Source organism: Lissotriton helveticus, chromosome 8, assembly GCF_964261635.1.
Source record: "Lissotriton helveticus chromosome 8, aLisHel1.1, whole genome shotgun sequence".
Lineage (NCBI taxonomy): Eukaryota > Metazoa > Chordata > Amphibia > Caudata > Salamandridae > Lissotriton > Lissotriton helveticus.
This window is the reverse complement of record NC_136069.1, coordinates 31,187,891-31,200,639: the sequence shown is the minus strand read 5'-3', so window position 1 is coordinate 31,200,639 and position 12,749 is coordinate 31,187,891. Positions and strand designations below refer to the sequence as shown.

The 12,749-nt window shown below is 45.9% G+C and overlaps 2 protein-coding genes across 2 annotated transcripts in view; both read left to right on the top strand.

The window, feature by feature from the left end:
• Positions 1 to 12,749, top strand: part of LOC144773679 (uncharacterized) — a 470,291-nt gene that overhangs the window by 9,886 nt on the left and 447,656 nt on the right. Inside the window, exon 2 of the mRNA XM_078658831.1 lies at positions 6,376 to 6,464. The gene's annotated coding sequence lies outside the window, so the exon portion shown is untranslated. The remainder of the gene's footprint in view (positions 1 to 6,375; positions 6,465 to 12,749) is intronic.
• Positions 1 to 12,749, top strand: part of LOC144773680 (uncharacterized) — a 150,632-nt gene that overhangs the window by 84,406 nt on the left and 53,477 nt on the right. The gene's annotated exons all lie outside the window — the stretch shown is intronic.

Genomic DNA, 12,749 nt, shown 5'->3' with positions numbered 1-12,749 from the left:
GCAAGGGTGCCTTTAGGTTACAGAGGGGACATGCGCGATGCAAGGGTGTGTTTAGGTTACAGAGGAGACATGCGCGATGCAAGGGTGCGTTTAGGTTACAGAGGGGACGTGTGCGATGCAAGGGTGCGTTTAGGTTACAGAGTGGACATGCGCGATGCAAGGGTGCGTTTAGGTTACAGACGGGACATGCGCGATGCAAGGGTGCGTTTAGGTTACAGAGGGGACGTGCGCAATGCAAGGGTGCGTTTAGGTTACAGAGGAGACATGCGCGATGCAAGGGTGCATTTAGGTTACAGAGGGGACGTGCGCGATGCAAGGGTGCGTTTAGGTTACAGAGGGGACGTGCGCGATGCAAGGTTGCGTTTAGGTTACAAAGGGGACATGCACGATGCAAGGCTGCTTTTAGGTTACAGAGTGGACATGCGCGATGCAAGGGTGCGTTTAGGTTACAGAGGGGACATGCTCGATGCAAGGGTGCGTTTAGGTTACAGAGTGGACATGCGCGATGCAAGGGTGCGTTTAGGTTACAGAGTGTACATGCGTGATGCATAGGACAATTCTCTGAGTGCCTGTACCTCCTCACACCCAGAAGTACCACTTAGACTAAGGGAGGCGAGCTTGAGGGGCTTGAGTCTGCGATGCTGGCTCAGAAGGGATGGGGCGCTGTAGGAGGGGCGTCCTATGATGGGGCGCTGCAAAGTTGTAGGAGGGGCAGTGGCATTGCTAATGTTGTTTATATTTGCCCTGTGAAACTTGCATTTGAATCCATCCCTCTTTCTTCTACTCCCATCCACCACCCCGTCCCTATGCACGCTACATAATGCCACACAATGCCACTATACGTAATTCAACACCACTGCATGACACATAATTACATTCCACATAATTCAACTCAACGCCTCACAATTATTTGCCACGCAATTCAACTAAACAAATCCATAACACATAATTCCTTTCCACACAACACAGTTCTCATCTCTCAATTCCACACCACATTATTCCACTCCATGCCACTTAATGACAGTCTAACAAATTCCACTTCACAGATTTCCACTCCACTATATAACCATTGATCTGTTTGTGAAACAACTACAATGTCAGATTTTCCCTGTATTAGCAGTGTCAAGGATGGAAATTCTTTCTTGGTCAAGATAAGAAATTATAGCATTTGGGGCAGAGATTTTTGGTTTCTGTGATAGGTGGGTAAGTAACTTAGGGGTAGGAGAAGGCAGATGACAAAACAGGACTATCAGTAGAAGGGTGTGACGTACCTCCAAGTTTGTGTTCTTAGCATGCCTATGAGCCGCCCTACCTTTACAACCACAGCATCTCTATTTTACAAAGCATTATGGTGATGGTTCTGGGATGTTGCGCAAGTTATTATGAAATACAGACCCTCTCCTCCAATACCATCCCCAAACTTTAGGTGCTCTGATGGTTGTATCGATACTCTTATTTATTTATTTATTTTTAAAATTTCTTGAGCGCACAAATACCTTACGGTGTCTCGGCGCTAGAGTTTGCAGATTACGAGGGTTACGGTGACATCTTACTGGTTAAAGAGCCATGTCTTAAGATGTTTTCGAAAGGAAAACAGCGAAGAATGTTCCTTAATCTGGGAAGGGATCTGATTCCATAGTTTTGACGCAGCCACTACAAAACGTCTATCTCCCCATGTTACCTTTTTTGTGCATGGAATTTGGAGCTGTTGGGCCGAGGATGACCGTAGTGTTCGACTGGGTTTATACATTTTAAAAGCGCTTTTGAAGAAATCGGGACCGTTGTTGTTCAAGGCCTTGTGGATAATGCACATGGCCTTGAACTTTATCCGACTTCTTATGGGTAGCCAGTGGAGCTCACGAATTGTGGGAGAGATAGAGGCGTACTTCGGTATCCCCGTAAGGATCCTTGCAGCAGCATTTTGAACAAGCTGTAGCTTACTCACCACTTGCTCCTGTGCATTAAGCAGTAGGCCATTGCAATAGTCCACCTTGGATAGTACCAAGGAGGACATTAGAGTTTTACCTGCAGTTGGAGGAAGAAAAGGGAGCAATTTCTTCACCATTCTTAGAGTAAAAAAAGAAGCCGAAACCACAGCGTTGGCGTGGCTGAGGAACGTGAGCTTATTATCAAAAAGCACGCCCAAGTTTTTCACCTTGGCTGCTGGCAGTGGAGGCGTTCCCAGTTCCGAAGGCCACCAGACCGGAGACCAAGGCGGGGTCAGTTTGCCAAAAACCATTACCTCCGTCTTGTCGGAATTTAGCTTTAAGCAATTCCGGTTCATCCATGTACTGATAGCCTTCATGCCTTCCTGAAAATTCGCTGCCACTGCTTCTCCATTTTTGTGTATCTCCAGGACCAGCTGTGTGTCATCGGCATACGAAGTTAACCCCATACCGAATGACTTAATTACCCTCGCCAAGTCCGACACGTAGATGTTAAAAAGCGTCGGACTTAGTGAGGAGCCCTGGGGAACACCACAAGGGAGGGTGAAGTCAGGAGAGCAGAAACTCCCCATCTTCACGGACTGTACTCTATTGGCCAAAAAGGATGCCAGCGTTGCTCTGGCCCTGCCCTGAATGCCAAAGGCGGCGACACGGTCGATCAAGATGGAGTGATCGACCGTGTCGAAGGTCGCGGATAAATCCAGGAGTATTAAGATAGCTGCACCGCCCCTGTCCATGATTATCCTGCCCTCCTCTGCCGCTTTTATCAGAGCAGTCTCCGTCCCATGGCCATTCCTGAACCCGAACTGCGTGTTGTCGAGCAGATCGTTCTGGTCAATAAAGGTCGACAGCTGTTGGTTCATTACCTTTTCGATTATTTTTGAGGGATAAGGAAGAGAGGCAATTGGACGGTAGTTTTTGGGCTCTGAAGGGTTTAGTGCGGGTTTTTTTAGAAGAGGTTTTACGGTTGCCTTTTTCCAGATTGCGGGATACACACCTGTCTGAAATATGGCATGACAGATGTTACTAAGTACTGGGGCTATTAGATCGGATACTGATTTAATGATGCGTGGAGGGCAAGGGTCCAGAGATGATCCTGATTTAACAGTATTTATAAGCTCCACCATGGATAAAGGTGGCGTGAAAACCTCAAAGTTTGGTTTTGGTGACCGAGAAGAAGTCTCGGGAGTGACTGTATCGATGGTCGTTGTTTTAGTGAACTTGTCGAAGATATCCCTAACCTTGGCCTGAAAAGCTACCTTGTTACAGAATGTTTGGGAAGGTTCGATGGAGGGGGGGACAGGAGGATTGGCTAGGTCTTTTACCACCTGATACAGTTGTTTATTTGAATTGAGAGCACGTTCTATTTGTGTGCTATAAAAGGCGCATTTTTCAGCTTTGATCAACTTTCTATAGCTAAGCAAGGCGTTCTTATAAGTCTCTCTATCGAGCTTATCATAATTCCTGCGCCAGCGCCGCTCCAAATTTCTGCAGCGTTGTCTTTCGAGCCTTAATGACTCCGAAAACCAAGCCGCAGAAGGTTTGGTACGATTTGGCTGCAATTTTTTATTAGGAGCTAAGTGATCTAATGCCTTAAGTAACCAGCGTTGATAATTCTGGGAAGCTTCGTGAGAGTCGGGTATATCCTCGGGTATCGTGGATTCCAGGATGTTATGTAGGGCCGTGACATCAGTATTTTTCCAGTCGCGACATAGGATCGAAGGACGTGTGCTAGCGAAGGGGTTCTTATGATGCTTGACTGAAATTGTAAATTTAACAGCTAGGTGATCTGTCCAGGTAAGTGGGAGCACTGTAGAGATAGTGATGTGGGCATTATTAGTGAATAAGCCATCTAAAGTGTGCCCTGCTTGATGGGTGGCTGTATTAACCTGCTGTTCTAGGCCAACGGCCAGAAAGTCAGAGATCAGCGTGTGCGAGTCCTTATCATTATCATTCTCCAAATGGAAGTTAAAATCTCCCAGTATGGTGTAGTCCTGATTGGCAGCTACTGGTTCTAATAAAAGATTAAGTGATTTTAAAAAGAGCGTACGTGAGGTAGGTGGTCGATAGAGGAGAGTTCCTTTAAAAGTTTGTGTAGGAGAGGGAAAGATCGTAAAGGCAAGGGCTTCCGCGCAATTGTAATCAAGCGGTTCAGTTTTTATGGCTAGCTTAGCTCGGTGTATAATAGCTAGCCCCCCCCCTCTTTTCCCTGATGATCTGTCTAGTCTTATGACTTGATAGCCATCTGGAGTAGCGATGTTGAAATCCGGGCCAGATGCGAGGTCTGCCCAGGTCTCAGTAATAAACATGACGTCAATGTTTTGGCTAGTTATTAATTCCGCTACGTCATTCCTATGTTTTATGAGAGAGCGTGTGTTTATAAGTACGCATCTTATGTCTTTAGCACTATCGTCTCCAGGGGGTACGACAGAGGAGTATTGGGAGAGGGGTGATGTGATTGTAAAAGCGCAATTGGAGCAGTCGTTGTGAGAGAGATTATACAGTGACCCAAAATCAAAGTGGGTACACTTCCTATCATGAATTCTGTTTCCTATATTCAGAAGCTGTAACCTAGAGTAGTTAATTACCTTAGATGTTTGTTGGGGAATGTGGTGGACAGAGGGACTGGCGCGCAGCGCAATCCCAGCGCGGACTGGCGCAGACTGGCACCCCTTTGGCGCGGCTTCGGCGCGGAGACGGCGCTCCCGCTGCGCTTCCGGGTAGCCATATTATGTCCTGAGCCCCGCCCCCAGCTGGAACACTACCTCTATTCAGATTGGTGAGCCAGCGCTGAGGCACAATGGAGCTGACCCTGCCCTCCACACAAACGGCACAGAGCCGCGATGGAACGGGGCTGAGGGTGATAGTATTACAACAATAATGGTAGGTTAAAAGCGAACTTTAAAAACATACAATTAGTGAGTCAATTGCATCAAATAAAGAGTGCGCTTTCAAAGTTAAAAAGATTTCTGTTAGAAGCGTTTCACACTGGGCATTAGTAACGTGCAGAGGAGGATCCCCTCGCAATCTGCACGAGCTCTATCAAACCACAAAGAGAGCTGCCACCACCCTGCTAGTCAGTTGAGCTGCCCAATCGCGCTCCTACTTATGTCCTGAGCCCCGCCCCCAGCTGGAACACTACCTCTATTCAGATTGGTGAGCCAGCGCTGAGGCACAATGGAGCTGACCCTGCCCTCCACACAAACGGCACAGAGCCGCGATGGAACGGGGCTGAGGGTGATAGTATTACAACAATAATGGTAGGTTAAAAGCGAACTTTAAAAACATACAATTAGTGAGTCAATTGCATCAAATAAAGAGTGCGCTTTCAAAGTTAAAAAGATTTCTGTTAGAAGCGTTTCACACTGGGCATTAGTAACGTGCAGAGGAGGATCCCCTTGCAATCTGCACGAGCTCTATCAAACCACACAGAGAGCTGCCACCACCCTGCTAGAGGCTTTAGCTTTTGGTTTTCATTTGAGCGTCCGATAGCCTCAGACCCCCATTTATGGGCAGCTGTTGTGAAAGTTGATGTATTGTTTGACTGGCGGTGATTGTCACTAACATTAGTTCAACCATGCCACTTATCACCCCAAACGGTCTGGGATTCATGTGTTCCAAGCTTTGCACTCCTCTCTTTTTTGAATTCCTCATATTGTTGCTGGGTTCGCAGTTGCTGAGTAAGAGAAAAAGCACAATGCTATTTTAGACTCTAAAACCTGGAACCCCGTTGTGTCAGTCATTAGTGCTAAACCTGGACTCTAGGCACAGATGCAACCACGCAGAGACACGTACACAGGCATGGAGAATCATACAAAGATTCCCTCTCGTGTTCAAGCTGTGTCAAAAATAAAGTAATTAATATGGATTAGTTAACAATAGTGCTAATATAATAGAATGGCTCCTGCCCCTTGTGTGGCGAAGGCGTGGACTTGACCGCGTGAAATGAGGCTAGGGCGTTCGAACAAATGGTGCATCACAATCGCATAAACAGCATCTGTAGTGTCATGTGAAGGCAGTATGAACAGTGTTGTAATACATGGCCAACGATGAGGTGAATGAGGAAATGACTTGATCCTAATGCACAAACCAGACCAGATGCAAATGCACAGAGATGCCAGATGAAAAGGCACAATCTCTCTCACACACACCTGCACACTCCCCCCACCCTACCACACACACACATTTTAAAAAACAGACTGTACATGGACCTTTCACACACAAACAAAGACACACACACATTTGAAAACACACAGACTGTACATGGACCTTGAAGGGGAGGGGTTTGGGGAGACTATGGCTTGTGTGTTTTGTCTGATTCAGTAACAGAGGCCAAATTCAAGGGTGTCTGACTTATTAAATGTCTAGATTCCTAATCTCTACAAAGTCCTTAAACATCTCTCTTAATTGTTTCTTCTGTGTTCCTTAGGCTTCAGTCCTACAGACTCCTTCTTCCCTCTAGAGCTCTAGAGACCAGCTGTGCACTCCACCTCCAATGCCCTTGGATTAAACAAAAAAGTAAGTGTTATTTTATCCCAAAAAAAACCATCAGAACGATTCCTATGTATCGCTGTTATTCCCAGTGGTGTTTTCCTGCTTTTCTTCTACTTTTTTGCACACTTGTATCACTTTGCCTTTATTTCTCCAGTCTATTTTATCCTTTTTTCTGCTTTGTTTGTTTTTCCTTTGCACTCTTGTCTCCTTGCCCCCACCTTTATCACGAGAATAAGACCCTTTATTAGGCCACCAAGAATCGCTTATAAAAGGAAAACAAAATGGTTATCTTAAAACTGGCCCTTCAAGCAGGATTCTGTGAGCAATAGTCTGTTTTCCCACTATCCCTACAGATGAAAAACGTAATTTAGTTTTGTTTTTTTACAAAATGCATCAGGAAAGAAATCGAAACGGGCGCTGCAGCATCGGCTATATGGCCTTACAGTGATTCGCTTCTTTTTTGCAGAACTGCACCTTTCATCTGGCACGAAACCCTTGTTAGTCTCAGGTGTTTGCTTTGCAACTGGGGCTGCCTTATGGCTCCTCCTTGAGCCCTACTTTATTCAGTCTTTACATGCACCCCTGTCTGATATCATAGAGTGTTGCATATCATAAGCGGTGGATACACAGCTGATGATCATCCTGTCACAGCGCGAAGCTAACATGGCGGTTCTGTTAAGGACCTGTCTGACGGATTAGGCTGATTGGATGGACCTCAATTGTCTCGTGCTCAATGCAGGGGAAACAGAGGTCCATATCCTAGGTACGCAGCCTTCGATTTGATGCGCTTGGATCCTTACCTGCCCCAAAGCCTAAAGTCAAGCACCTTGGCATCTGGTTCAATGCTAGGCTCTCTTCTGATGGCCAGATTACAGCCTTGGCTGGCAAGTGTTTTGGGATCCTAAGAACTCTTAAAAAGATACTTGGACTTCTCCTGGAAGCCGCCAAAAAGACAGTAGTCCATCTCCTGGATATGACCAGGCTGAACTATTGTAATGGCCTGAACATGCGTGTCTCACAGTCTCGGCTGATAAGACTTTTGCGTATACAGAACGCGGAAGCCGTTTGCTGAAAAGGCTTTCCTTTAACCCCTTGGCTGCGGGGCACATTCCCCCGCTGTGCTGGGGGCCGGGGGGGGGGCGCGTACAGCGCCCCGGTGCTCATGACGAGGTCAGCTCGTCATGAGCTACGGCGCTCCGGTGCTCATGACGAGCTGAGCTCGTCATTGTCACACCCGTTCCCATGGAACGTTCTGCACAGCAGGGGAATCAGCCCAGCGTGCGAGCGTTCCACGGGACGGGCGCGGTCATGACGAGCTGAGCTCGTCATGAGCACCGGAACGCCGTAGCTCACAACGAGCTGAGCTCGTCATGAGCACCCAAGGGGTTAAAGCAATGTGCTATTGCTACGAGGTTGTTAACAATAAGGGCCCTCGATGTTTGCATCCTTTTGCTAAACTCTAAAAAGAACACCCACTGGATGATCTTCCTTTAGTTTTCTAGCAGCCCAGAGGTAGAACTCTCCCTCCCCTTTCACTCAAACAGGAAAAAACTGAACTTTCGTTCCGCAATAATCTAAAGACCTGGTTGTTTGGTCAGTCTGATCAGAGATGTTTTCTTAGCATGTTGTATGGTTCTAACTTTCGAGAGCGAGACCTTAGCGCTGGGATACTTTGGTAAAAGTAACTAGGTGCTTTATAAATCATATTATTATTATTATTATTGAGACTTCCAGTGATTGGTTTGGAGGGTATGACATGCTTCAAATTGGAAAAAGCCTGTATGGCAGACTCAGTAGGGTGAATCTAAGCTGAGGATCTCTGTGCTTTTAAAAAAAAAAAATCAGTGAGGGTTGCAGACAGGAGCGAGAAATTCTGAATAAACCGTCTATAATAACCCAAAAGGCCTAAAAGGCTCACATCTCTCGCTTGTTTTTAAGGAATGGAACCCCAGTGATAGCCTGCCCTGTTCCCCAGTAGGTAACCCTTTGTCAAATGCTAACTTAGATTTCTTGGAGTTATGGAGTCCATCCTGCTGAAGTGTTTTTAAAATGGCGGTCAGATGTTTTAAATGGTCTGCATTGGGGACTAAAGATAATGATATAATCTAAATATGGACCAGCATGTTGTCAGTGTGGCTCTAGGATTTGATTCTAAGTCTCTGGAAGGTGGCTGGTGTAATCCAAAGCGCAATACTGTGAATTTATAGAGACCTTGAGGGGCAAAAAAGGCAGTTTTCTCATTAGTCTCTATTCTCTAAGAGATCCGTCAATACACTTATGTAAGGTTTATATTGCATATATACTGAGAGTTTCTGAATTGCTCACTCATTTAATCTATTCTTTGAAGGGGGAAGTTAGCAAACTTTGATAATCTTTTGAGTGCCCTAAAACCTATATAAAAGAGGATGCTACTGTCTGAGTTAGCAATTGGGACTATGGGTGAAGACCAATCGCTAAAGGATGGATCTATGACAGACATTTGGGTCAATCAGTTAAATCTGGTTTGTAAAGCGCTGCTTATCACCTGTGAGGGTTTCCAGGCGCTAGCGACTTCTTTACGAATCAACTCTTCTAGCTTCTGGTATTCTATATGGTCTCTGATTTATCACCACCCCAGGCTCTGTGATTATAGCATGAGCAGTTCTGCCAGGTACATCTGAGAAATTCTCAGAGGATGGACGCAAGGCACTAAGGGCCATATGTATCAAGCTAATTAGCATTCGCAAAGGCAGAAATTCTGCGAATTTCGGCCTTTGCGAATGCTAATTAGCTAAATGGTATGTATGTAACATGTTTGATGCAAAATAAGGAATCGCAAAACTTGCTATTCCTTATTTTGCGATTGCACTTAAGGAATAGCAAATTTTGCGATTCCCTAAATGCAATGTATCAAAGAAAAAATATTCAAAAAATGCCAATCAGGATTCGCAAATTACCACCAACTTCTAGTTGGTGGTAAATTGCGAATTCTTTTAAAAAAGCTTTTTACAAAAAAAACAAAGGTGCCATATGACGCTCATACATGCCCTTAGGGCATGTATGTGCGCCATATGCCCCCACATGTCATTTTCAGGGGTGCAGCAGGGTGTTCTTGAGACACCCCTGCACCCTTGAAAAAATTCCTAATTTGCGATTAGCAGATTGCTAATCGCAAATTCCCCCTTCATTCCTATGAGCCTCCTGGCCCATAGAAATGAATGGGTAATTTGCGATTAGCAATTAGCTAATCGCAAATTAGGAATGGTAAGGAATCGCTATAAAAATACGATTTTGTACATACATATCGTTTTGCGAATTCTAAATAGCGATTCCTTAAAAATTGCTATTTAGAATTCGCAAAACGGAACTATGATACATATGGCCCTATGAGCATTACCAATTGAGAGGTGGTCCATGGTACTGCCGTGGCCGGTGCAGAACTTGCTAAATTATCCCCAGGAGGTGAGGGTCCAAACCTTTTTTAAGAATATTAATGTGAAAAATGTGGGTATCTGTTCAGAACATTTGCAGTTGATTTTCCCTGTCCTTTCGACTATTTTGTAAGGGTCTTGCCATTCAGCTCCAAGTTTATTCTCTCTAGAAGGCAGCAATACTGAAACCCAATTGCCTACTTTTAATTCTCTCCAGTTTGTCCCTTGTTTGTAAAAGTACTGCTCTATCTGTAGGGATTTATCTAGTTGGGTTTGAGGCAATTTATGCAGTTTTCTTAATCTGGATTTTAATTGTACAGTATATTTAAGGGTGTCTGTTTCCCGTTTTTGCAGATTAATACAGACAGAAAACCATTTATTTTCCTGTCTATTTTTAAATGTGGATAAAAATGGAAATTGGGTTGTTTTTTGAGTGAGTCTAGGTGCTGTCAATCATGACTGCCAGGCCAATAGCTGTGCGGATTGAAAGGTAAAGGGGTTAAAAAAAATAAAGGAATTTTAGTAAAGACCCTAGCAGTACATATGCATAACCTTGATACTAACATTTGCCTGTTGTCTTATAAGTGCATATTTTATCATCTGAGTGTGTTTATATCACTGAAACCAGTCAGGCGTTCAGGCATGAGTGCATATTTATTGGTTAAGTAAATGTAGAAATATTCTTGTTTAGCTTAATTTTTTCACAAAACCCTAAATAATAATGCATAAATATAGATAAAATTTGCAAAAAATATATATGGATAAATACAGACACAAATGTAAAAAAAAAAAAATACCATAAAACTGTGAGCTCTGGGTATATTCCAAAAGTGTTTTGTCATTCTGGGAGGTTTCTTTTCAGGCATCCAGAGTAATTTCCAAGAGTTCAGAGTTTCCTCCTAAGCAGTAATTCGGAGAAAGAGTAACCTAAACTATTCTGGACTTGGTTGCAAATAACGTATAGAGCCAATTACAATAATTGGTCCCAGTTGAGTCCTTCTCTGGTTAGTTTTAGAGTACCATTATATTGTTCTACCAGCCCATCAGTTTTGGGGGTGGTATACTGAGGTCTAGTGCTTTATCCCCAATGTGGCAATTTCTTTTGCATCAGTCTGGAAACTGGGTACTCTGATCAGCTAAGAGCTCTTTGGGAAACCCCACTCATGAAGATATTTTGATTTAGATGTGTGGCAATGATTTTGATAGTGGCGTCCTTTAATGGAACTGCTTCTATATAGTGGGTGGCATAGTCAACCACAATGAAAATATGTTTAATCCCTGTAAACACTCAGTGGTTAAACAAAATAAGGTAATGAGGGAAAAGGAGGACCCCGTCCTGTTTTATGCTTTCTATATTAGGGGTTTTATCTTTTTAATTGAGGGGGAAAAAAAGAAAAGAGTACGCCGAACAGTCCGCATATAAGGGAAGCAGTCTTCCTCTGGACACTTCTTTCTTTGGGCACAATCGGGCTAGGCTCCTTCTCCCCTCTTCTCAGTAGGCTGATGCGGGAGCTTGGCGGTATGCTTGGGGTTGTGTCAATGACAGCCCAAAAAAAAATATAAAGAAAAGAAAAATAATATTAGGAGAGGGGCTAAGGGATTCCAATATGGACCTCCACCTATACACCCATGTGATTGTGTTTTCTAAAGGTGCTTCAGGGCATGCAGTGCTCTGGCAGTGCTTTACAGTTCCCACCACTTCCCAATCGCGAAATAACAAAAGAGTGGTACTTGCCTCTGGCCACGGCCCTCCTGAGTCGTGGCAGAAGGAGTCCAGATGTCCTCCTCTCTCTCTTCACGGTTGAACTTTTAAGTGTTGCCACTGGGCTGACCCCTGCAGTCAGCCCCTGCTTCCTCTCTCCTGGGCTCCTCTCTCCCGGGCTCCTCTCTCCCGGGCTCCTATCTCCTGGGCTCCTCTCTCCTGGACTCCTCTCTCCTGGGTTCCTTTCTCCTGGGCTCCTCTCTCCTGGGCTCCTCTCTCCTGGACTCCTCTCTCCTGGGTTCCTCTCTCCTGGGCTCCACTCTCCCCTGGGCTCCTCTCTCCTGGGCTCCTCTCTCCTGGGCTCCTCTCTCCTGGGCTCCTCTCTCCTGGGCTCCTCTCTCCTGGGCTCCACACTCCTGGACTCCTCTCTCCTGGGCTCCTCTCTCCTGGGCTCTGCACTCCTGGGCTCCACACTCCTGGGCTCTGCACTCCTGGCCTCCTCTCTCCTGGGCTCCTCTCTCCTGGGCTCCACACTCCTGGGATCTGCACTCCTGGCCTCCTCTCTCCTGGGCTCCTCTCTCCTGGGCTCCTCTCTCCTGGGCTCCTCTCTCCTGGGCTCCTCTCTCCTGGGCTCCGCACTCCTGGGCTCTGCACTCCTGGGCTCCTCTCCTGGTGTTCCTGTCCCCGTCTCCCTCCAGCAACACCTCTCCCTTTTCCAGCACGTCTTCTCCCAGCAACACCTCTACCTTTTTCAGCGCGTCTTCTTCCAGCAACACCTCTCCCCTTCCCAGCGCGTCTTCTTCCAGCAACACCTCTCCCTTTCCCAGTGCACCTGCTTCCAGCAACACGTCTCCCTTTCCCAGCGCGTCTTCTTCCAGAAACACCTCTCCCTTTTAGGCGCGTCTTCTTCCAGCAACACCTCTCCCTTTCCCAGCGCGTCTTCTTCCAGCAGCACCTCTCCCTTTCCCAGTGCTTCTTCTTCGAGCAACACCTCTCCCTTTCCCAGTGCGTCTTCTTCCAGCAACACCTCTCCCTTTCCCAGCGCGTCTTCTTCCAGCAACATCGCTCCCTTTTAAGCGTGTCTTCTTCCAGCAACACCTCTCCCTTTCCCAGCTCGTCTTCTTCCAGCAACACCTCTCCCTTTCCCAGCGCGTCTTCTTCCAGCAACACCTCTCCCTTTCCCAGCGCGTCTTTTTC